Raw genomic sequence first — 25,847 nt, 5'->3', positions numbered from 1 at the left:
TTGAAGTCAATATCCTTTTTTCTCTGAGGAGTTTGGGTTTATAGAAAAATGAAGTGGAATGTACAGAGGGTTCCCATATCCTTCTCTCCTCACCTTTTGCCAGTTTCCCACGTTAACATCTTGCATGAGTGTAGTACCTTTGTTATAGTTGGTGAGCTCATGTTGATACATTTTTTTGTTTGTTTGTTTGTTTGAGACAAAGTTTTGCTCTATTGCTCAGGCTAGAGTGCAGTGACATTATGGTAGTTCACTGCAACCTCAAACTCCTGGCCTAAAATGATCCTCCTGCCTCAGCTTCCCGAGAAGCTAGGACTACAGGCACATGCCACCAGCTAATTTTTCTCTTTTTATTAGAGTCTGGGTCTCACCCTTACTCAGGCTGGTCTCGAACTCCTGACCTCAAGCTGTCCTCCTGCCTTGGCCTCCCAGAGTGCTAGGTTTACAGGCACTTGGCCAATACATCGTTATTAACTAAAGTTCATAGTTAACATTAGGGTTTACTTATGGTGTTGTACTTTCTAAGGATTTGGAAAAATGTACAGTCACGTGCCACCTAATGACTCTTTGGTCAACTGAAGACCACGCATACAATGGTGGACACATAAGATTATATTGGAGCTAAAAAATTTTTATCACCTAGTGATGCAGAAGCCATAAAGTCTAACACAATGCATTACCTTTTGTATCTTTAGATATGTTTAGATACATAAATACTTACCATTGTGTTATAGTTGCCTACAGTATTCAATACAGTCACGTGCTGTACAGGTTTATAGCCTAGGAGCAACAGGATATACCATATAACATAGGTGTAGCAGGCCACTCGGAAGGCTCAGACAGCAGGATCACTTGCACTCAAGAGTTTGAGGTTGCAGTGAGCTATGACACCACTGCACTCAAGCCCAGGCACTATAGTGAGCCCTTGTCTGAAAAAAATAGATAAATAGATAATGGTAAAAATCCACCCAGGATATCAAAATTAGACTATGAGAAGCATGCTTACTTCCAACTTTTATGGTCCATATGGACACATGAAGTCTTAAATTATTTCAGAATTCAACAACTTTTGAATATCTCTCTCTCAAATCTCTGGCCTTTAAATCCCAATCATAGAACTTTTAATATACAGGGGTTCAAGGCCGGATGTTGAGGCTCAAGCTTGTAATACTAGCACTTTAGTAGCACTTGTAATACTACCATCCAGGCTTGTGTAAGTGTACTCTGTGATGTCCGTATAATGACAAAATCACCTGACAGCACATTTCTCAGAATGTGTCCCTATTGTTAAGCAATGCATGACTATGTAATGACATGTACATAGAATAGTTTCACTGCCCTAAAAATCCCCTGTGCTCCACCTGTTTATTCTTACTCTTTTCCCTCAATTGCAGGCAACCACTAATCCTTTTCTGTATCCATAGTTTTGCTTTTTCCCCGAATGTCATATAGTTGGAATCATACAGTATACAGCCTTTTCAGATTGTCTTTTTTCACCTAGCAATATGTATTTAAGGTTTCACCTTGTTTTTTGGGTTTTGTTTTGTTTTTTTGTGGCTTGATAGATCAATTCTTTTTGTCACTGCATAATATTCCATTGTTTGGATGTACTGAAGGCATCTTAGTTGCTTCCAGGTTTTTGCAAAATGAGTAAAGCTACTATATATGTCCACATGAAGATTTTTTTTTTTAAGAGATGGGGTCTCTATCACTAAGGCTGGAGTTCAATGGCCTGATCATAGCTCAGTGTAGCCCCAAACTCCTGGACTCCAGCAATCCTGCTGCCACATCTGGTAAATTATAAAAATTTTTTTTAGAGACAGGTCTCACTATGTTGCCCAGGTTGGTCTTGAACTCCTGACCTCAAGCAGCCCTCCTGCCTCAGACTCCCGAAGTGCTAGTATTACAAGCTTGAGCCCCCACACCCGGCCTTGAACCCTTGTATATTAAAAGTTCTATGATTGGGATTTAAAGGCCAGAGATTTGAGAGAGAGATATTCAAAAGTTGTTGAATTCTGAAATAATTTAAGACTTCGTGTGTCCATATGGACAATAAAGGTTGGAAGTAAGCATGCTTCTCATAGTCTAATTTTGATATCCTGGGTGGATATTTACCATTATCTATGTATTTTTTTCAGACAGGGGCTCACTGTATTGCCTGGGCTTGAGTGCAGTGATGTCACAGCTCACTGCAACCTCAAACTCTTGAGCACAAGTAATCCTGCTGTCTGAGCCTTACGAGTGGCTAGGACTACAGGCACTTGCCACTGTGCTTGGATAATTTTTTTTAAATTTTTTATAGAGACAAGGTCTCACTATGTTTCTGAGCCTTATCTATTTAGTTTTTATTGTTAACTCTATACTTTTACTGAAATTATTTAATCATGGAGTTTATCAGGTGACTCTCCTTTAACTTTTGTTACTTAATGATGAAGGTTGTTTAAAATAATACTATACGTAGATTTTCAAATCAAGTGTCCATGCTGGAAAAGAATTATTTTATTGGTTTTCAAAAACCAATAAAAGGCTAGGTACAGTGATTCACACCTGTAATCCCAAAACATTGGGAGGCTGAGATGAGAGAATTGTTTGAGGCCAGGAGTTCAAGACCAGTCTGGCAACATAGTGAGACCCCCATCTCTACAAAAAAAAGCAAAATAGCTGGGTGTGGTGGCATGGGCCTGTAGTCCCAGCTACTCAGAAGGCTGACGGGAAAGGATCGCTTGAGCCCAGTAGTTCAAGGCTGCAGTGAGCTGTGTTCATGCCACTGCACTCCAGCCTGGGTGATGGAGTGAGACTCTGTCTCAGGAAGAAAAAAAAAAACCAATAAAGCAAAAGTAACAACAAAGGTCCCTGTGTACCTATTGGTTAATAAATTACTTGGCTCTTTCTGGTAAAGTAAGAAACTTTCTTGTTATTGAATGACAATTTTGTCAGATAAAAGGGATTGTGTTGGCTGGGCGCGGTGGCTCATACCTGTAATCCTAGCACTCTAGGAGACCGAGGCGGACAGATCACTCAAGGTCAGGAGTTCTAAACCAGCCTGAGCAAGAGTGAGACCCCGTCTCTACTAAAAAATAGAAGGAAATTAATTGGCCAACTAAAATTATATAGAAAAACTTAGCTGGGCATGGTGGTGCATGCCTGTAGTCCCAGCTACTTGGGAGACTGAGGCAGGAGGATCACTTGAGCTGAGCAGTTTGATGTTGCTCCTCGGTGGCTCACGCCTGTAATCCTAGCACTCTGGGAGGCCGAGGTGGGCGGATTGCTCAAGGTCAGGAGTTTGAAACCAGCCTGAGCAAGAGCGAGACCCCGTCTCTACTAAAAATAGATAGAAATTAATTGGCCAACTAATATATATAGAAAAAATTAGCCGGGCATGGTGGTGCATGCCTGTAGTCCCAGCTACTCGGGAGGCTGAGGCAGGAGGATCGCTTGAGCCCAGGAGTTTGAGGTTGCTGTGAGCTAGGCTGACGCCACGGCACTCACTCTAGCCTGGGCAACAAAGCGAGACTCTGTCTCAAAAAAAAAAAAAAAAAAAAAAGTGCAAGAAAATAAAGCTACCTACAAGAAAATATAAAGTATTCTGGAATTTTTTCACAAAGACAACAGTGATTCAATCTTAGACTATAATGAAAAGATATTACCTCATCATTTTAGCCAATTTATTGTTGTCTTGTTTAAAGAAAGCAAAAAGAAAAGAAGAAAAGGCTGTGGGACATTAAAGTATCATATATATAATTTGAAAATTTGCATTTGTCAGAGATTCTTTAGAAACCAGTACACACACACACACAAATACTATGTATACCCACTTGTTTCCAAAGGCTTTTTAGGCCAAAATTATTATTCTACTTGTCTAAGTTTCATTCATATTTCTGATTTTAATTAGGTCTGACCGAGTGGGATATGTCTTGAATGTAATGTCTTTAAGAGTAATTATCAGTGGGACAAACTAGGATGGAAAGCAATGAAAAAAAAAAAGAGAAGAATTAAATTTTATATAATTAAAAAAAAGAGTAATTATTAGAATTGGTGATCACCTCCACCATCTATGAACACAGTCCCCCTTTTTTGGGGCAGAGTCTCACTCTGTTGCCTGGGCTAGAGTGCCGTGGCATCAGCCTAGCTCACAGCAACCTCAAACTCCTGGGCTCAAGGGATCCCCCTGTCTCAGCCTCCCAAGTGGGTGGGACTACACGCATGCGCCACCATGTGCAGCTAATTTTTTCTATATATTTTTAGTTGTCCAGCTAATGTTTTTTCTATTGTTTTTTTCTTTTTTTTTAAAGACAGTCTCGCTTTGTTGCCCAGGCTAGAGTGAGTGTTGTGGCGTCAGCCTAGCTCACAGCAATCTCAAACTCCTGGGCTCAAGCGATCTTGCTGCCTCAGCCTCCCGAGTAGCTGGGACTACAGGCATGCGCCACCATGCCTGGCTAATTTTTTCTATATGTATTAGTTGGCCAATTAATTTCTTTCTATTTATAGTAGAAACGGGGTCTCACTCTTGCTCAGGCTGGTCTCGAACTCCTGACCTCAAACAGTCTGCCTGCCTCGGCCTCCCAGAGTGCTAGGATTACAGGCGTGAGCCACCGTGTCTGGCCTTTTTTTCTGTTTTTGGAAGAGGATGGGGTCTTGCTCTTGCTCAGGTTGGTCACGAACTCCTGAGCTCAAACGATCTGCCCGCCTCGGCCTCTCAGAGTGCTAGGATTACAGGTGTGAGCCACCTCACCTGGCCTGTTTTTTTTTTTTTTTTTGAGACAGAGTCTCACTTTGTTGCCTAGGCTAGAGTGAGTGCCGTGGCATCAGCCTAGCTCACAGCAACCTCAGACTACTGGGCTCAAGCGATCCTTCTGTCTCAGCCTCCCAAGTAGCTGGGACTACAGGCATGCGCCACCATGCCCGGCTAATTTTTTCTATATATATTAGTTGGCCAATTAGTTTCTTTCTATTTATAGTAGAGACGGGGTCTCACTCTTGCTCAGGCTGGTTTTGAACTCCCGACCTCGAGCAATCCGCCCGCCTCGGCCTCCCAGAGAGCTAGGATTACAGGCGTGAGCCACCGCGCCCGGCCTGGCCTGTTTTTTAATTCAGTAAATATTCAATATCTAATATGTTCTGGGTTTTGGTGTAAGTGCTAAAGATATAAAGATGTGTATATAGAGTTTTTTAAAAATTGCTTTTTTTAAATTAAACTTTTGAGATAATTATAGTTTCACATTCAGTTGTAAGAAAAATATACAAGATCCCTGGTACACTTTACCTAGTTTCCCCTAGTGGAAATTTCTTACCAAACTATAGTACATTATTACAACCAGGGTATTGACATTGAAACAGTCAGTAGTAAAATGGTAGTCACCTTGGAAAACAGTTTGGCAGTTTGCCTAGGAGTAATCGCTGGGTGATATGGTGGTTATGTGTTTACTTTTTAAAGAAATTGCCATTTATATTGATGAAATATGGTGGAAGTCCAGCTTCTCAGGTGATTGCCACTGACACTGGGGTTGGTAAGCTTGAGTACCTTGTAACCAGTCTGCAGGAATGAAAGTTCTGGCTACTCTACTACCCTACTTGGCTTTCTTGGACTCCACTTTGTATGGGATATTGAGTGCCTCAGTACAGCTTCAAGAGTATGGGAGTCTAGGCTCCCCTCTTGGTCTTTGCTAGCATGGGTGGTGGGGTAGGCCACAGTGTTTTCTGTAATGTTTGGCCGGATTAGATTGGTTATTGTCTCAAACTTTTCTGTCTTGCTAGACTGCCACTTTCCTGGCCCTTTGGCTAAAGAAAACTGACTTTTGTTGGGACTTTACTTTTTTTTTCTTTTTACATTGAGATGAGGTCTTGCTGTGTTGCCCAGGCTGAAAGTGACTATTCACAAGCATGATCTTTATGCACTGCAGTTTGTAACTCCTGGCCTTCAATGATCCTCCTCTTTCAGCTTACTGAGTAGCTGGGACTACAGGCTCGCATCACTATATCTGGCTGGGGTTTTTCTTGTCTGCATTTATTGGCATTTGTGGATTGCCAGCTTCATTAGTTCCAATTCTGGGATGTATGAGGCAAAAAGAAAACCCAGGCCGGGCGCTGTGGCTCACGCCTGTAATCCTAGCTCTTGGGAGGCCGAGGCGGGCGGATTGCTCAAGGTCAGGAGTTCGAAACCAGCCTGAGCAAGAGTGAGACCCCGTCTCTACTATAAATAGAAAGAAATTAATTGGCCAACTGATATATATATAAAAAAAAAAATTAGCCGGGCATGGTGGCGCATGCCTGTAGTCCCAGCTACCTGGGAGGCTGAGGCAGAAGGATCACTCGAGCCCAGGAGTTTGAGGTTGCTGTGAGCTAGGCTGACGCCACGGCACTCACTCTAGCCTGGGCAACAAAGTGAGACTCTGTCTCAAAAAAAAAAAAAAGAAAACCCAGGAAACTTATTACTGTATTATTCCTTGGGTTCTCAAGTGCCTAGATGTTCTGCCTTCTCTTCACCTTTCAGAGTTTTTTTTAGGAGTGTTAGTTGTACCTGGTGGCAAGAATAGGGAAAGACACATCTATTCCATCTTCCCAGAAGCAGAAGAGTTTTTGTTACCTGTTTTTAACCTGACATTTATTTTTTCTTGTTACAAAAATATTTATTTAATGTAGAAAATTTAGAAAATATTAAAAAGAATAACATTTTGTTAAGCTGATTTAACATTGTCTCCCCCCACAACCACGCTTGACTAGCTTTAAAATTAAATAAAAAAAAAAAATAAAAAAAAAAAAAGAATAACATTTTGACATATACTCTTCTAGACATTTTCTGTAAATATGTATACATGTTTTTTCTTGTTAAAACAAGAACTATACATACTATTTATGAACTTTCCACTCAATGTATTATAAGCATCATTCCTTGTTAATAATATATAAATATAACACCATTTTTTGTGGTGTAAATTAAGTTGTAATGTGCATGTTCAGGAGATCAACCTATATGTGTTACTCCCCTGGGTTAATCGTCTGAGAGAGAGTTCAGTTACAAATAAAGAATGTACTGTTTCACATAAATCTCAGTTTAGATATCTTTTTCTTTTTCTTTTTTTTTTTTTTTTTTTTTTTTTTGAGACAGAGTCTCGCTTTGTTGTCCAGGCTAGAGTGAGTGCCATGGCGTCAGCCTAGCTCACAGCAACCTCAAACTCCTGGGCTCCAGCGATCCTTCTGCCTCAGCCTCCCGAGTAGCTGGGACTACAGGCATGCGCCACCATGCCCAGCTAATTTTTTACATATATATATCAGTTGGCCAATTAATTTCTTTCTATTTATAGTAGAGACGGGGTCTCGCTCTTGCTCAGGCTGGTTTTGAACTCCTGACCTTGAGCAATCCGCCCGCCTCGGCCTCCCTAGAGCTAGGATTACAGGCGTGAGCCACCTCGCCCGGCCTTCTTTTTCACTAAAGGGAGTTAAAAGTAAACCAGATTTAGCTACTAGTTTCAGAAACACTGGGTATTTGGGTAGGTATTGAGATTTTATTTTATTTTTAAATTAAAATTTTTATTTTATTTATTTTTTGAGATGAAGTCTTGCTCTGTTGCCCAGGCTGGTAGGAGTAAATGGTACTGCCACTTTGGAAAACAATTTGCCAGTTTTTAAAAAAATTAACCATATACTTACCACACAACCCAGCAACCACTCCTTTGGTTATTTATCCCAAAGAAAACAAAACATTTTTACTCAAAAACCTGTACATAATTATTCATAGCAGCATTATTCAAAACAGCAAAATGTGAACCAACTCAAATGTTTTTCAACAAGTGTAAAGCAAAACACATAACATCAATACTATGGAATACTACTTAGTAATAAAAAAGAACTGTTGATACATGCAAGAACTTGAGTAGACTACAAGGGTATTACGCTTAATGAAGAAGTTAATCTCAAAAGGTCTCACATGGTATGATTGCATTTATATGACATTCTCAAAATGACAGAACTATAAAGATGGAGAATAGATTAGTGGTTTCCAGGGGATTAAGCATATGCAGGATGGGGGGATTGCAAATACAAAGAGATAGCACAACAGTTCTTGGGGTTTTTTTTTCAGACAGAGTCTCATTCTGTTGTCTGGGCTAGAGTGTCGTGGCATCAGTCTAGCTCACAGCAACCTCAAACTCCTGAGCTCAAGGGATCCTCTGCCCCAGCCTTCCGAGTAGATGTTACCGACTACAGGCATGCACCACCATGTCTAGTTAATTTTTCTATATATTTTTAATTATCCAGCTAATTTCTTTCTATTTTTAGTAGAGACAGGGTCTCTCTCTTGCTCAGGCTGGTTTTGAACTGACCTTGAGCCATCTACCTGCCTCGGCCTCCCAGAGTGCTAGGATTACAGGCGTGAGACACTGCGCCTGGCCGAGTAATACTTTTTATTGAGGCCTGCTACATAAATCTGAATAGTTACTAAAAATCCCAAGCTAGGAAATCTAAACTTCTCAATAAATCTGAACATCTGGAAGTATACTACACAGCAATTAGAAAAAATTGTACTATGGAAAAGATTTAAGTCATTCTGGTTTATGTTTTGCAGATTCCAGCAGAAAACTAATACTAGGGTTCACTGAAAAAAACAAAACCAAAAAACACTGCTAGTATCTATTTCCCCCCAAGAACAAACAAGAAAGCCATTATTATCTCAGATTTTCTTCTGAAAAGTATTATGACCCTTCTTATAATATTATGGAAAATATGAACAAGAATTGTATTTTTTTTGTTTTTTGAGACAGAGTCTCACTTTGTTGCCCAGGCTAGAGTGAGTGCCGTGGCATCAGCCTAGCTCACAGCAACCTCAAACCCCTGGGCTCAAGCAATCCTTTTGCCTCAGCCTCCCGAGTAGCTGGGACTACAGGCATGTACCACCATGCCCGGCTAATTTATATATATATATATTAGTTGGCCAATTAATTTCTTTCTATATTATAGTAGAGACGGGGTCTCGCTCTTGCTCAGGCTGGTTTAGAACTCCTGACCTCTAGCAATCTGCCCACCTCGGCCTCCCAGAGTGCTAGCATTACAGGTGTGAGCCACCGCGCCAGGCTGAACAAGAATTTTAATCAAAATAGTACCATTTATTCCTACCAGCATTGTATGAGAAATTCAGTTTCTCTGCATCCTCATTGGCTTTTGGTACTAGTATTTCACTGTTTTTTCTTTTTTTGTTCTTTTTTAGCTGTTCTAATAGATGTACCTTTTAAAAAAAATTATCTTGGACAGCAAATATGAGAGACTGTAATACAGAATCACATCTTTCAAGCTTGTTCAAGTGTGTTGATTTTACTCCTTAGCTCCTCAAATGACTATGATTTTGAGTGCTTACTTTATGCTACTTCTGCTTCTGTATTTTATTGTGGGAAATTTCTCTTTTCTAATTTTATGCTTCTAAACTGCTGTAGCTTAGGAAACCAGGTAATAGAATTGAGTTTAATGTAAGCAGGTTTTGAGAGTTTTTGTATATGTGTGTATAAAATTCATTCAGAGGTTTTGTGATACATACTTTTGGCTAGTCTGAGGTACGCTAGTATTAAATGTTTTATATACTATTTCATTCAGTCCTCACAGTAATTTTTCTGTGTAGACATTTTCCTTATCTATAAAACTAGAGATGATAGAGATGAGAGAAGATAAGAACCCAAGGTTTCATTGACAGTAGAAAGGTAAATTCAAATCTAGGCCTATCCGATGATAAAGTGTGTGTTATTTGCGCAGTGCCATGCTGCCTTTTCTGGTAATTTTTTTCAGCCTTTTACTTAATTCTTAAATATTAGATGTTACCGTATACGTGATGCTTTTACCAGGTGTGGTTAGGAGGTGCAACATCCAAAGCAAGTACATGAGATTGTAATACAAGGAAGTGTCTTGGTCCATTGTGGCTTCCTTATGTTGGTGTAATGGGAGATTATCAGCGTGCATCATGATCAGTTTACAGCATCAAGAGCAGCTTTCAACCCCTTTTAATTTCAGAGTTAATATTGTCTGTTTTTTTTCTTTATTCTTGTCATTTTATTTTCTCATTCATCCTTTTATTTTCTGTACTTTATCTCTTTTTTTTTTTTTTTTGAGACAGAGTCTCACTTTGTTGCCCAGGCTAGAGTGAGTACTGTGGTGTCAGCTTAGCTCACAGCAACCTCAAACTCCTGGGCTCAAGTGATCCTCCTGTCTCAGCCTCCCGAGTAGCTGGGACTACAGGCATGTGCCACCATGCCTGGCTAATTTGTTCTATATATTTTAGTTGGCCAATTAATTTCTTTCTATTTTTTTTTTAGTAGAGATGGGGTCTCACTCTTGCTCAGGCACTGGTTTCTCAGGCTGGCTTCGAACTCCTGACCTTGAGCAATCCGCCTGCCTTGGCCTCCCAAAGTGCTAGGATTACAGGTGTGAGCCACCGTGCCCGGCCAATCTTTCTTTTTTCAAGAGACAAGGAAACTGGACAACTAAAAATATATGGAAAAAAAAAATTAGCTGGCCATGGTGGTGCATGCCTGTAGTCCCAGCTACTTGGGAGGCTGAGGCAAAAAGATTGCTTGAGCCCAGGAGTTTCCTGTGATCTAGGCTGATGCCCCGGCACTCTAGCCTGGGCAACAGAGCGAGACTGTCTCTAAAAAATAAAATAAATAAAATAATGCAAGAAAGGAAATATCCTTGAAGCTGGTATTAAGTATACTGTCATGGGAAGGAAGATTATTAGTTTAATGTGCCTGGTACTATCTCTCTTTTTTTTGGTAATAGTTTTATTGAGATATATTTCACATACCATACAATTCACCCATTTAAAGTATACAGTTCTATGGCATTTGGTATATTCAAATATGGGCACCATTACTACAATCAATTTTACAACATTTTCATGATCCCCAGAAGAAACTTCATATTCTTTAAACATCAACCCCTAATACCCTAATTTTGTCAAGTCCTAGGGAACCACAAATCTACTTTCTTTCTATGCACTTATTTATTCTGGATATTTTATATCGATGGTTTTTTGTGTGTGTGCGTGACTGGCTTGTATTAAGCATAATGTTTTCAGGGTTCATCTATCTTATACTATGTATTAGTACTTCATTCCTTTTTATGGCTGAATAACATTCCACAATAAGGATATACCTTATTTTGTTTATCCATTTGTTCATGGTTTTTTTTTGTTGTTGTTGTTGTTGTTTGTTTATCTGTTTTGAGACAGAGTGCAGCTAGAGTGCAGTGGTGTCATCATAGCTCACTGCAACCTCAAACTCCTGGGCTCAAGCGATCCTCCTGCCTTAGCCTACCAAGTAGCTGGGACTATAGGCATGCACCACCATGCCTGGCTAATTTTTTCTTTATGTTTTTAGTTGTCTAGTTAATTTCTTTCTATTTTTAGTAGAGTTGGGGTCTTGCTCTTGGTCAGGCTGGTCTCAAACTCCTCAGCTCAAATGATCTGCCCGCCTCTGCCTCCCAGAGTGCTAGGATTACAGGTATGAGCCACTGAGCCTGGCCAAGACTTTTATTTTTTACTCATTTTTGCTAGGGTCAGCTTGTCAAAACTGTGACTGAGGCCAGGTACACAGTGCGGGGAAAGAGGTGCAGATGCAAGTGGTAAGTAAAATAATGAGTGGGCCACATGTGGACTAACTTAAGTGTTGGATTTTTACTTAATGCCTATCACCAGATGCAGCTTAATTGTCACTTGGCACTCAGTGATAGGATTTTTTTTTTTTTTTTTGAGACAGAGTCTCGCTTTGTTGCCCAGGCTAGAGTGAGTGCCGTGGCATCAGCCTAGCTCACAGCAACCTCAAACTCCTGGGCTCAAGCAATCCTCCTGCCTCAGCCTCCCGAGTAGCTGGGACTACAGGCATGCGCCACCATGCCCGGCTTATTTTTTCTATATATATTAGTTGGCCAATTAATTTCTTTGTATTTATAGTAGAGACGGGTCTTGCTCTTGCTCAGGCTGGTTTTGAACTCCTGACCTTGAGCAATCCGCCCGCCTCGGCCTCCCAGAGTGCTAGGATTACAGGTGTGAGCCACCGCGCCCGGCCCAGTGATAGGATTTCGATATTGATTTGCAAGCAATTGATTTATTGTGGTCTCTGCATAGTCAAACCTTTCTTCTAATGATGATCTGTATTTGCAGCTGCTCCCTAGTGTTAGCGTCACTGCCTCAGCTCTGCCTCAGATCATCAGGTTTTAGATTCTCATGAGAGCACAACCTAAATCCCTTGCATGTGCAGTTTACAGTAGGGTTTGCACTCATGGGATAATCTAATGTGGCCACTGAACTGACAGGAGGTGGTGCTCAGGCAGTGATGGGTGCACCTGTAAATACAGGTGAAGCTTCACTGGCTTGCCTGCAGCCCACCTCCTGCTGGGTGTCCCAGTTCCTTACAGGCCATGGACTGGTACTGGTCTGCAGCCCAGGGGTTGGGGACTGCAGATTATAGTTATCCTATCCTACTGGATGTGGTATCTCTATGTAGTTTTGAGTTCCATTTTCCTGGTGACTAATGTGCTTATTGGCCATTTGTATGTCATCTTTGGAGAAATGTCCATTTACATCGTTTGTCCATTTTTTAATTAGTTTATTAGTCTTTTTGTTAATGAGTTGCAAGAATTTTTGGTATTTTAGGTACAAGTCTGTGGAAAAAACAAACTCAGTTTCTCCTACTACTGTGTACTCTCACAACATGCTTCAGACACCAGAGTGTGTGGTGATTCTTCCAGCAAGCGAGTAATCAATTCTGCAGCAGACACCAGCTGGTGTCCTTTAATTCCATTTAATTTTTTTTTTTTTGTAAGGCAAGCATGAGATAAAATTTATTGAGGAGAGAAAGATAGAATTATAATAAAATTACAGGGCAAGAGCAAGATACAGGTTTACAGAACAAGATGCATACTCCACAGATGATAACTGGACCCTTTGCTGCAGCAGGAAAAAAAGAGCAATTCCATTTAATTCTGACACTGTCTACCTGGAGATAGTGTCAGTTCCCATAGGTTGAGGGCTCAGTCCCCAAGATTGCCTTCCTCTGCTTTAGTGCCAACTGCAAGCCCCAGTTTATTTTACCTGTGCTTCTGACCAGCCAGGTATAATCGGGGTTCCCATGACATCATCCTTGGGTTCAATTAATTTGCTAGTGTCACTCTTAGAACTCAGGGAAACACTTATGTTTACCCGTTTATTATAAAGGATATTTTAAAGGATACATATATGTTCATAATAAATAGCCAGTTGAAGAGATACATCAGACAAAGTCTGGCAGGATCCCAAGTGCAGGAGCTTCTGTCTCTGTGAGTTGGGGTGTGCCACCCTCCCAGCATGTGGATGGGTAAGTCCCACATGTTCAGTAGTCTACAAGCTCCCTGAACCCTGTCCCTTTTGGGTTTTTATAAAAGCTTCATTACATAAACATGATTGATTAAACTATTAGCTATTGACAATCAACCTTTATCCTCTCCAACCTCCCTGGAAGTTGTGGGGTGTAGGGCTGAAGGTTCCAACCCTCTTGAGTACATGGCTGGTTCCCCTAGGTCTAGGGGCTTTTCAGATATCACCTTATTAACATAAGCTCACATGTGTTTGAAAGGGCTTGTTGTAAATAACAAAAGACTGGTTTTTAAATTTTTTTAAAATTTAATTTTAAGAGATGGGTTCTCACTATGATGCTCAGGTGAGTATGGTGGCTATTCACAGGCATGATCATAGTACACTGTGGCCTCCAACTCCTGGGGCTCAAGTGATCCTCCCACCAAAACCTCCTGAGTAGCTGGGACAACAGGTGTGCACTACTGCTCTGGCCAAAAGACTGTCCTTTACCTTTATCCTTGAGGAGCTACTTTGGAACCAAGGACAAAAGGCCAAATACTTTAACAAAAGATATTCTTAGTGCTGTAGTCACTTAGGAAATAACCAGGCTTATCGGAGCTGAGAACCAGAAATCCTGGACAAAAACCAAGATATGTAATCATAATACCACAAAGTCTTTTATCACATATGTGATTTGTGCAGTTGACCTTTGAACCTGTGGGGTCCACTTTACATATATTTTCTTCTGCCTCTGCTACCCCTGAGACAGCAAGACCAACTCTCTTTTCTCTAGCTTACTTTATTTTTATTTTTTTCTGTTCAGTGATTAAATATTCTTCCATTCTTGCTTACTTTATTTTAAGAATATAGTATATAATACATATATGAAATATCAACTATCAGTAAGGCTTCTGGTCAACAGGAGGCCATTAGTAATTAAGTTTTTGGAGAATCACAAGTTTATATACACGATTTTTGACTCCACAGGGGTAATTGACCCCAATCTCTGCATATTTCAGGGATCTCAATTATAAATATTTTCTCCCATTCTGTGTATTGTCTTTTCATTTTTGGGCTGGGGGGAGGACAGAGTTGTGTTACTTTGTTGGCAAAGGAGGAAAAATGGTAGACTGTCTCATCTCAAAATCCAAATTTCCCAAACATTCGCAGAAATACAGAGCTTTTAAAGGATGGGATCTCAGCTTCAGGCAATTACTATTCAACTACAGTTGAATGACTACTAGTCAACTACAGTTCAACTACAGTTGGTGATTCTGATTATCCTATCTCCACTGAAGACAATCTTGTGACCTCCTCCCAGGACCTCCCCTTATAGTTCCTGTCTTTTCATTTTTTTGATCATTTCCTTTGAAGCATAAAAGTTTTTTTGTTTTTTTTTTTTTTTTTTTTTTTTTGAGACAGAGTCTCGCTTTGTTGCCCAGGCTAGAGTGAGTGCCATGGCGTCAGCCTAGCTCACAGCAACCTCAAACTCCTGGGCTCAAGCAATCCTCCTGCCTCAGCCTCCCAAGTAGCTGGGACTACAGGCATGCACCACCATGCCCGGCTAATTTTTTCTATATATATATTAGTTGGCCAATTAAATTTCTTTCTATTTATAGTAGAGACGGGGTCTCGCTCTTGCTCAGGCTGGTTTTGAACTCCTGACCTTGAGCAATCCGCCCGCCTCAGGCCTCCCAGAGTGCTAGGATTACAGGCGTGAGCCACCACGCCCGGCCAGCATAAAAGTTTTTAATTTAGATGGAGTCCAACTTATTTTTTTCTTTTGTTACCTGTGATTTTGGTGCTATATTTAAGAAATAAATAATTGCAGAATCCAAGGTCATGAAGACTTATCTCTATATTTTTCCTCTAAGAGTTTTATAGTTTTAGCTGTTTAATTTAAGTTTTGTTCCATTTTGAGTTAATTTTTGTATGTAATATGAGCAGAGCATCCAACTTCATTTTTTTATGTGTGGATATTCAGTTGTCACAGCACCATTTATTGCAAAGACTGTTACTTCCCCATCGAATTGTCTTGTCACTTATGTCAAATTAATTGACCATGATAAATATGAAGATTATTTTTGGACTTTCTATTCTGTTCTATTGCTTTATGTTTATGCCACACTAGTGCCACATTGTCTTGATTATTGTAGCTTTGTGTAGTATATTTTGAAATTGGGATGTGTGAATCCTCCAGCTTTGTTCTTACTTCAAGATTGTTTTGGCTATTCTCAGTTACTTGAATTTCCATATGAATTTTAGGATTAGCTTGTTAATTTCCACAATGAAGCTAGCTGGGATTTTGATAGGGATTCATTGAACCTGTAAATCAGTTTGGGAAGTACTGCCATCTTAACAATGTTAAGTCTTCTGATCCATGAACTTGAGCTGTCTTTCTATTTGTTTAGATCTTCCTTAATTTCTTTCAGCAGTGTTTTATATTTTTTAGAGTATAGTTGTCCACTTCTTTTATTAAATTTATTTTTAGGCTAGGTGTGGTAGCTCATGCTTATAATCCCAGCACTTTGGGAGGCTGAGGCAAGAGGATCACTTGAGGCCAGTAGTTTGAGACCAGCCTGAGGAACACAATGAGACCTCATCTCTACAAAAACTTTAAAAAAAAAAAAAAAAAAGCCAAGCATGGTGGTGTGTGCCTGTAGTCCCAGCTGTTCAGGAACCTGAGGCAGGAGAGAGGATTGCTTCACTTGAATTTTATGCTGCAGTGAGCTATGATTGCACCACTGCATTTCATCGTGGGTGATAGAGTGAAACTCTGTCTCTTAAAAAATTTATTAAGTATTTAATCTTTTTGAAGATATAGTAAGTAGAATTGTTTTCTTAATTTTATTTCTGGATTGTTCATTGCAAATGTGCTTTTTAAATACTAATTTTAAAAATGGTGCTTTTTAAATACTAGTTTTTTTGAATTTAAATGTTTAGGGTTGGTAGGTGTGGGGTCTAATGCTGGCTAAATCCCAGCACTTTGGGAGGCCAAGGCCAGAGGAGTTGCTTGAGGCCAGGAGTGTGAGAAAAACTTGGGCAACATAGCAAGATCCTATCTCTGCTAAAAAAAGAAAATAGCCAGGCATGGTGGCATGTTCTTGTAGTCCTAGCTACTTGGGAGGCTGAGGCAGGAGGATCGCAGGAGTCCAGGAATTTGAGGTTACAGAGTCACGATCACACCGCTGCACTCCAGCCTGAGTGGCAGAGTGAGACCCTGTCTCTAAAAAAAATAAAAAAATAAATAAAACCTTAAACTCTTATTATTGGCTTATATTGTAGAGTGCTGTTATGAAAGCTTTATTTCAACAATGGCTTTTAAGCATGTTGGGGTTAGACTTTGAGCTGTTAGTGATTGATCTTGAGCTATAGGCCTTAGGGATTCCAAACGGATGACTACATATGTCACTTGTATGGTCAGTGTGACTGGTTTTCAAAAGCCCTTTCAGTTATAAAGCAAATGTCTTGGCAACAGAAATGCCTTTCATTCATATCATTCTTCTGTTTTCTTGGTGCAAAAGGCTGTAGTTAAGAGTAATGGTTAGATTTTACTGGTTGCCTTACCACATTGTTTTTAGAGGAATTCTATAAAAGTATTGTTGAGCCCAACAACTTTAAGTTTAAAAACCATTCTATAGGCAGGGCAGAATCCTCTTGCAGATATTTTGCTTAACCTTTAGCTTAGTTAGTATAAGAAGAGTTCAAGCTATGACTTTTGAGATTAAAGCTTTAATTATATAAACATAAGATGGTTTTATCATCTACATCAGAACCATTTGACTACTTTGAAATACAGACTCCTGGGCTCCTACTGAGATTTACCAAATCAGATTCTGGGACTAGAACTCTGTAATCTATTTTAAACCGTCTTCCCAGGAAATATCCACATTAAAGTTTGAAAGATACTTTTATTTATTTATTTTTGTTATTCATAAAGTGTTTATTGGGATGATTTCTCACTCATCTTTTTATTTACCAGAGGCCCAAGGAACCCACTAATCTGGATTTAGGGCTCTTTCAGTGCCCCTTCCATTTAAAGGGGCATTCTTCTGTAAACCTTGCTTTTCCTTCTTTAGGCTGACAGATGTGACGGTGGAGTAGCCAGTACACAACTACTGTGTGTACATGGCTAACGACCGTGGTGATTTTATAGCATCTTGGGTATTTTGCATCCATGAAGTTAGGAATTGGGGCTCTGTAGAAGGTGCTGCTGCTTGTGTTTCCTCTTTTCTTCTGGAGAGAGATGCAGGAGATTCTTTGGAAGAGGCTTGTTTTCTGCTGGGCACTGTGGCTCAGGCCGGTAATCCTAGTACTCTGGGAGGTCAAGGCAGGAGGATCACTGAGATCAGGAGTTCAAGACTCGCCCGAGCAAGAGCGAGACCTCTATCTCTACTAAAGATAGAAAAAATTAGCCAGGCATGGTGGCGCACGCCTGTAGTCTCAGCTACTAGGGAGGCTGAGGCAGGAGGATCGCTTGGGGCAACAGAGCAGAGACTCTGTCTCAAGGGGAAAAAAAAAAAAAAAAAAAAAAAAAAAGGCTTGCTCCCGTGGAGAAGCCATTACCACTAGAAAACTGAAAACCATTTTTAATTGTATCTGCTTTTGTTAAGAGATCCCCTGTGCCCCCCCCCCCCCCCAGGCAGGGTCTTGCTCTGTTTGCCCTGATGAGAGTGCAGTGGCATCATCATAGCTCACTGCAAGCTCAAACTCCTGAGTTCAAGGGATCCCCCTGCCTCAGCCTCCCAAGTAGCTGGGACTATAGGCACACTCTACCATGCCTAGCTAATTTTTCTATTTTTTGTAGAGATGAGGTCTTACTTTTGCTCAGGCTGGAAGATATTGGGCATTTTTATCAGAACTGAAATTTTCAAATTATGAGTCACAGACAGCCCTTCAAAACAAAACAAAAAAACACCAGAAGAGAATGGAACAGAAGATATCAGTGCATTTTACATAGTAAGAATGAGCATTGATTCATGAAACTTATGTTTTGTTTATATGTGAATATGGGTCATGATATAAATGTATTTTTTCCTGTGGGTTGTGATCAAAAGAAAAAATTGAAGACCTGAGAATTATAAAGACATATATAACATACTTTTCTCTCATTCATTCATATATTCTTTTGCATTTGCCATGCTCCTGGAACTGGGATAGGTACTGGGTGAGCATCCAAAAATCACTCTGAAAATCCCCACCCTTGGAGGGTAACAGGCACATAAATAATAAAGTGGTTATAGTAGAAGCTCATGTCATATCAGCCATATACTAGAATTACATATCATATAGAGTGCTCTGGAAGTCATGGAGGCACTCTCTCAGGGACAGAGGTAGTCTTGAAGAGGCGGAGAAGAAGAATAGCATTTTAGTTATTAAGCATGAGAGAATTATTTTAAGATTGAAGAGAGAATTGATATAAATTATTTCTGATTCAGCATACTCACGTACTTTTTTTTTTTTTTTGAGACAAGAGTCTCACTATGTTGCCTGGGCTAGAGTGCCGTGGCGTCAGCCTAGCTCACGGCAACCTCAAACTCCTGGACTCAAGCAATCCTCCTGCCTCAGCCTCCTGAGTAGCTGGGACTACAAGCATATGCCACCATGCCTGGCTAATTTTTTTTCTATATATTTTTAGTTGGCCAATTAATTTCTTTCTATTTTTAGTAGAGACAGGGTCTCACTCTTTCTCAGGCTGGTTTCGAACTCCTGACCTTGAGCAGTCCACCTGCCTCGGCCTCCCAGAGTTCTAGGATTACAGGCATGAGCCACCACGCCCAGCCAAGTACTCTTACTTATTCGCCTTTAGAATGTCAGACTACTGGTTTGCACAACTGGAAGATACTGTGTTATTTGTTGCTTATCATTGCCTGCTGCAAGTTCCTTGTTTACATCAGCTACCTTCAGTCATTTGGATTTCAAATGCATACTGACACATACAAATTTAGAGATTTACTCTAAACAGTGCTCTTGATGTATCTTGTGTTTCTTGAGTGTTTTAGAGCAGAGACTCTACTGTACATAAGCAGAAGAAATGGCCTAGTCAAGAGTCTGAAGGTGCACACCCCATGTTTAAGCATTTGGCCATAACTTCATACATGACAGTATCAAGCAGGTACCCGCTTGGAGCCATGCAGACAGAAGGCACAGTCACGTGTTTTGAGTACCCAGAAATATGGTAAATGATAAATAACAACTTTTTTTTTAAGAATTAAAAAGTAGTGAGAGTAAAGTTAGTAGGAGTTGATGCTCTAATGCTCAATTTCACTTTTTCACTGGGCGTTGAAAGAGATTACATTACAGAGTCAGATCAGTAGCAGTGTTCGTGAGGGGAACTAGCTGGTTACCCATCATGGATGGGGATGGATAGAGGTGTGAGGAAAGAGTGTTTATGTAGCCTTTCACTTGTCAGTATATTTAATAATCTTTTAGCTTTACCTAGAGCTTGCTATAAAAATTGCTGTGAGAATCAGTATTTCATGGTAATTTAAGAGTTGGGGTCTACCACTTTGCTAGCTGAGCAACCTCAGGCAAGTTAAGTACCTTGGTGCCCTCATTTTAAATGGGGATACCTGTGTCCTAGAGTTGTTCAACATATGAAGTGAATTAATATATGTAAAATAAATATTAGAATGGTCTCTGGAATGTAGCACTCAGTAAATGTTCTTATTTTTATATGTAGCTATTTCTTTTCTTTTCTTTTCTTTTGAGGCAGAGTCTCACTCTGTTGCCCCAGCTAAAGTGCCATGGCATCAGCCTAGCTCACAGCAATCTCAAACTCCTGGGCTCAAGCAATCCTTCTGCCTCAGCCTCCCAAGTAGCTGGGACTACAGGCACGCACCACCATGCCCAGCTAATTTTTTCCATGTATTTTAGTTGCCTAGTTAATTTCTTTCTATTTTTGGTAGAGACAGGGTCTCACTCTTGCTCAGGTTGGTTTTGAACTCCTGACCTTGAGTGATCCACCCCCCCTCGGCCTCCTAAAGTGCTAGGATTGCAGGCGTGAGCCACTGCGCCCAGCCTATATGTAGCTATTTCTTGAGGTGATGCTGGAGAGAAGTCCTTATTTTTTCTTACAAATTAGACCCAAGATAGGTTCAATGTTTGGACTAGCACATGAAGTTTGCTGCTTAGTTGTTACAACAGTGAATTTTTTTTTCTAGCATTAAATAATTCTGAAAGTCTTCCTTTTTGTTCACTTGTAACTAGACACCAAAGAAAGGGAAAAACTCTGTAGAGTGAGTGATTTTTTTAAAATGGTCAATGTGTGGGCTTTTTTCCTATGATCTCGTCTTTTCCTTTCCCTTGCCAGAACAGTAAAAATAGATCTGGTTTCCTGGGTTATCACAGCTTGTAACAAGAAGCTTTTTGATAAAGTTGGCTGTTGGGTCAGTGGGATGAGATCACTCCTAAGTATTTGTTGAGACAAAAGCATGCTGAATAGGCTAACCACACAATAAGCCTCACTTTGTGGATGTGTTCAGGGCAAAAGTGTGGGTTTTCTGTGGGATAGGATACTACTGATATGTAGAAGAAGGTGAAAGGTACTTGGCACAACACCTATGCCTTCTTGTTGGCCACGTGTAGAAAGAGATTGGAATGATAAAGGGGCTCAGGATACACTTAAGGTTGGAACCTGGGCTTAGGCCATCACATTTTGCAATGAATTAACTGAAAACTGAGTAGCTTTTATACATTTGGATTAGTGCATCTCTAATTAAAAATTCTTAAGGACAGTTTGAAACTGGAGAGAAATAGTGATGCCATGGAATTGTATACTTTAAAATGGTCAATTGTATGTTGTAAACATTTTACCTCAATTAAAAAAATTAAGGACAGCTGGGAAGAAAACTAATATCCCCATTTTTCTGTTTGTGTGAAATTAAATTGTATACTTAAGAGCTTTAACCAAGGCTTCAACTTTCACACCATAGATATTGACAATAGAGGCATAATGCCACAATTTATAGTTAAATAGGAGACACAAATCCATATGAGGCAGGCATGCCATTTAAAAACTAATAGCCATTTGGTGCTATTTTTAATAGGTAGATATAGCTGGTCTTGTCCTGTTGACTCCTGAGAGAACTAAAGGATTCTAACTTAGTGTAGAAAATTATGATCAGGGCCCCGGGGCGCGGTGGCTCATGCCTGTAATCCCTAGCACTCTGGGAGGCTGAGGCGGGCGGATTGCTCGAGGTCAGGAATTTGAAACCAGCCTGAGCAAGAGTGAGACCCCCGTCTCTACTATAAATAGAAAGAAATTAATTGGCTAACTAATATATAGAGAAAAAATTAGCCGGGCATGGTGGCACATGCCTGTAGTCCCAGCTACTTGGGAGGCTGAGGCAGGAGGATTGCTTGAGCCCAGGAGTTTTAGGTTGCTGTGAGCTAGGCTGAGGGCACGGCACTCACTCTAGCCTGGGCAACAAAGCGAGACTCTGTCTCAAAAAAAAAAAGAAAAGAAAAGAAAAGAAAATTATGATCAGAATTATAATACTTCCTATTTTTTCCCTCTGCTTCCTAATTTGGAATGTAGGGTAGAAAGGAAATCTTAGTTCTAATTGAGACTCAAGGATGACCTTGTATAAATATCTTTGTTAATTCCCTTGGCCCTTTTCTCATTTTTAAAATAAGGAGGTTGGATACAGATACCCTTTCTAAAGTTTTATGGTTTGGTTGGAAATATTCGACATGCACTGCTAAGTTATTTTGTTTTATTTTTGTGTACATGAATAAGTACTTAGAATTTATCACTGTTGTCTCTCTGTGAATCAACAAGGGTAGATTGACCTTCAAGAGTACCAGTGGTAGAACTTTAGATTTGAAGCTTTAATGGAGAATCAGCTACTTTGCAGTGATTAAAGCCTTGGAAGTTATTGATACACAGTACAGTCTTTCTGGGGAATTGCAGGTTGTGTGAGAGAATGGTTTTTGGTCATGGATCAGATTTAAGTTGAAAGTGAATATTGATTTGTTTCTAGAATGTTAAAGGAGGGTATCATATACTGTCTTTTTCTTAGATCTGTTTCCCTGGGGCAAATTGGTAATATATTGTGCACAATTTACATTTTTCTGTATTTAAGAAATTTCTGTAAATAAGGCCTAGAGATCATGTTTTTTTTTTTTTTTTTTTGAGACAGAGTCTCGCTTTGTTGCCCAGGCTAGAGTGAGTGCCGTGGCGTCAGCCTAGCTCACAGCAACCTCAATCTCCTGGGCTCGAGTGATCCTTCTGCCTCAGCCTCCCGGGTAGCTGGGACTACAGGCATGCGCCACCATGCCCGGCTAATTTTTTTTTTTATATATATATCAGTTGGCCAATTAATTTCTTTGTATTTATAGTAGAGACGGGGTCTCGCTCTTGCTCAGGCTGGTTTCGAACTCCTGACCTTGAGCAATCCGCCCGCCTCGGCCTCCCAAGAGCTAGGATTACAGGCGTGAGCCACAGCGCCCGGCCGAGATCATGTTTTTTGACATGTTACACAACGTTAACATTTTATACAATGTTAAATACTGAAATGGCACTAGCCATCAAGTACTTGATTATAACCGTGGAGCAAACTCTGACCACTTTAGAAATGCATATTTTGACCATGTTCTGAAATTTTTACAGTTTATCATTAACATATTGTTTTCTTTTTATGTAAACTTGTCAATCTAAAGGTTAAAGGTTATTTTTTTATTTTAGAATATATTTAGATTTATAGGAAAGTGAAGATAATACAGAGAGTTCCTGTATATCCCACACCCAGTTTCCTCTATTATTAACATCTTATGTTAGTATGCCATATATTTGGTACAATTAATCAACTCTCATACATTATTATTATTATTATTATTATTTTTTTTTTTTTTTTGAGACAGAGTCTCGCTTTTGTTGCCCAGGCTAGAGTGAGTGCCGTGGCGTCAGCCTAGCTCACAGCAACCTCAAACTCCTGGGCTCAAGCAATCCTCCTGCCTCAGCCTCCTGAGTAGCTGGGACTACAGGCATGCGCCACCATGCCCGGCTAATTTTATATATATATATTAGTTGGCCAATTAATTTCTTTCTATTTTTATAGTAGAGACAGGGTCTCGCTCAGGCTGGTTTTGAACTCCTAACCTTGAGCAATCCGCCTGCCTCGGCCTCCCAGAGTGCTAGGATTACAAGCGTGAGCCACCACGCCCGGCCTCATACATTATTATTAACTGAAGTCCATAGTTCATTTAGATTTCCTTAATTTTTATCTAATGACCTTTGAGACCACATTGCATTTAGTTGTCGTGCTTAGGCTTCTTTTGATTGTGACAATTTCTCAAGACTTTCCTTGTTTTTGATGATCTTCACAGTTTTGAGGAGTACAGTTTTTTGCAGAATGTCCCTCACATGGGATTTGCCTGATTTTTTTTTTATGATTAGATGGGGGTTATGGTTTTCAGGATGACTACAGAGGTATAGTGCCAGTCTTATCACATTTTATCAAGGGTACGTACTGTCAACATGATTTACCACTGTTGATTTTAATCTGGATCAACTGGCTTTAGGTAGTGTTTGTCAGGTTTCTCTTTTTTTCCTTGTCCATATTATACTCTTTGGAAGGAGGTCACTGTGTGCTACTTACTCTTAAAGAATGAGGGATTATGTTCTATCTCCTAAAAATGGAGTATCTACATTAATTATTTGGCATTCTTCACAGGAGATTTGTTTATTCTCCCTCATTTATTTATTCAGACATTTTCTTATATCAGTATGGACTTATGAATACCTATTTATACCTTGAGTTATGGTCCAAGACTACTTTATTTTGTTGCTCAAGTTATTCTAGCTTTGGTCATTAGAAGCTCTTTCAGTTGACTCCTGTGTCTCTTTGACTTACCCCTATTAATTTTTTTTTTCCTACTTCCTAACTGTCTGGCATAATAAGATGCTTCAGGCTCATCTTAAATATTTCCTGCCTCAGTCCTAGCATTAGTCAATTCTTCAAAGATGCTTGGTTGCTTTTTATCAGAGAATGGTTTTAGAAACCAAGATCTAGGTGCTAGGTATGCTTGTTGTTTACTGTGGTGTCTACTAAAGATTTTTTTTTTTCAGAGATAGGGTCTTGTTCTGTTGCCCAGGCTGGAGTGCAGTGGCACGATCATAGCTCACTGTAGTGTTGAACTCCTGGGCTAAAGTGAGCCTCCTGTCTCAGCCTGCCAAGTAGCTGGGACTACGGGTATGTGCCATCACATTTGGGTAATTAAAAAAAAAAAACCAAAACCTTTTTTTTTAGAGACAGGGTCTTGCTATGTTGCCCAGGCTGTTCTTGAACTTCTGGCCTTAAGAGAGCCTCCCACAATGGCCTCCTAAAGTGCTGGGATTACAGGCCTAAAGATTTTAATTAAACTTTATTTGTGTTGAAAGGGATGAAAATGTCATATTTAAGGGGGGAAAGTTTAGGGGGGCTGGGCAACGTGGCTCATGCCTGTAATCCTAGCACTCTGGGAGCCCAAGGCAGGAGGATTGCTTGAACTGAGGAGTTCAGGACCAGACTGAGCAAGGGCGAGACTCCGTCTCTAAAAGAAAGAGAAAAATAAGCCAACTTGGGGGCGCACTTGTAGTCCCAGCTGCTCAGGAGGCTGAGGCAGGAGGATGGCTTGAGCCGAGGAGTCTGAGGTTGCTGTGAGCTATGATGCTGCTGCTGCACTCTACCCGGGGCCAGAACGAGACTCTGTCTCAAAAAAAAAAAAAAAATTTAGGCTTGTTCCTAATTTATACACTTCTTTCTTCCATTCTTTTTCATCTTTTCTGCCTACCTCCTTTTACTACAGTTTTATTGGTACTAGATCTTAAAATATGTAAAAGCCTGCCATTACACTAATTGTAGCTATGATAAATAGAATTTTAAATCCTTCAGATTATACTCTTGCTTTTTTCATAAAGCAGAGGCATCAGGGCAGGGCTTTTCATGTCGTTGACTAAACTCTGAAAGAGGAGTTCGTTGGTGGTTATTACTTTCTAAGGAAGTAAGACATTTTGCATGGGTGAATCAGGTTCTGATTATGCTCTAAAGGAATTACCACTGGTTTTGTAGTGTATGTTTTTTCTTTTCTCTCCCTCTCCTATCTTTCCTGTCTGCTGACTATGTGATTTAGATGAACTAAGCCACTGAAACACAGCCAAGATTCTACTGCCATTAGGAAATATTTAGAGTTGATGATGATTTTAGTAGCTCCAGTGCAATAGTCTCTTACTTAAACTCCTAAAACACACTGGCAGTTAAAGTGAATGAGGGAAGCTGGCCTGAAATAAGAGATGATGCTGCGTACATCATGTGAATGAGTGTCTACAGAAGCCAGTTACTTCTTAGCTCTCCAGTATGTTATTTTTATTTATTTATTCATTTTTCTTTAAAATAATTTTAAATCTTTTTTTTTTTTTTTTTGAGACAGTGTCTCACTCTATTGCTTGGGCTAGAGTACCGTGGTGTCAGCCTAGCTCACAGCAACTTCAAACTCCTGGGCTCAAACAATCCTCCTGCTTAGGCCTCCCAGAATGCTAGGATTACAGGCTGAGCCACCATGC

At 40.0% G+C, this 25,847-nt stretch overlaps 1 protein-coding gene across 23 annotated transcripts in view; it reads left to right on the top strand.

Moving 5' to 3' along the window:
* MAP4 (microtubule associated protein 4) overlaps positions 1-25,847 on the top strand; it is a 194,608-nt gene that overhangs the window by 28,698 nt on the left and 140,063 nt on the right. The window contains exon 2 of one of the 23 annotated variants that reach the window (XM_020280309.2): positions 11,528-11,595. The exons of the other annotated variants lie outside the window; for them this stretch is intronic. The gene's annotated coding sequence lies outside the window, so the exon portion shown is untranslated. The remainder of the gene's footprint in view (positions 1-11,527; positions 11,596-25,847) is intronic. 23 annotated transcript variants of the gene reach the window in all.

The sequence above is a fragment of the Microcebus murinus genome, chromosome 1 (genome assembly GCF_040939455.1).
Source record: "Microcebus murinus isolate Inina chromosome 1, M.murinus_Inina_mat1.0, whole genome shotgun sequence".
Lineage (NCBI taxonomy): Eukaryota > Metazoa > Chordata > Mammalia > Primates > Cheirogaleidae > Microcebus > Microcebus murinus.
Note: the sequence above shows the minus strand (reverse complement) of the source record. Positions and strands in the feature narration are given on the sequence as shown.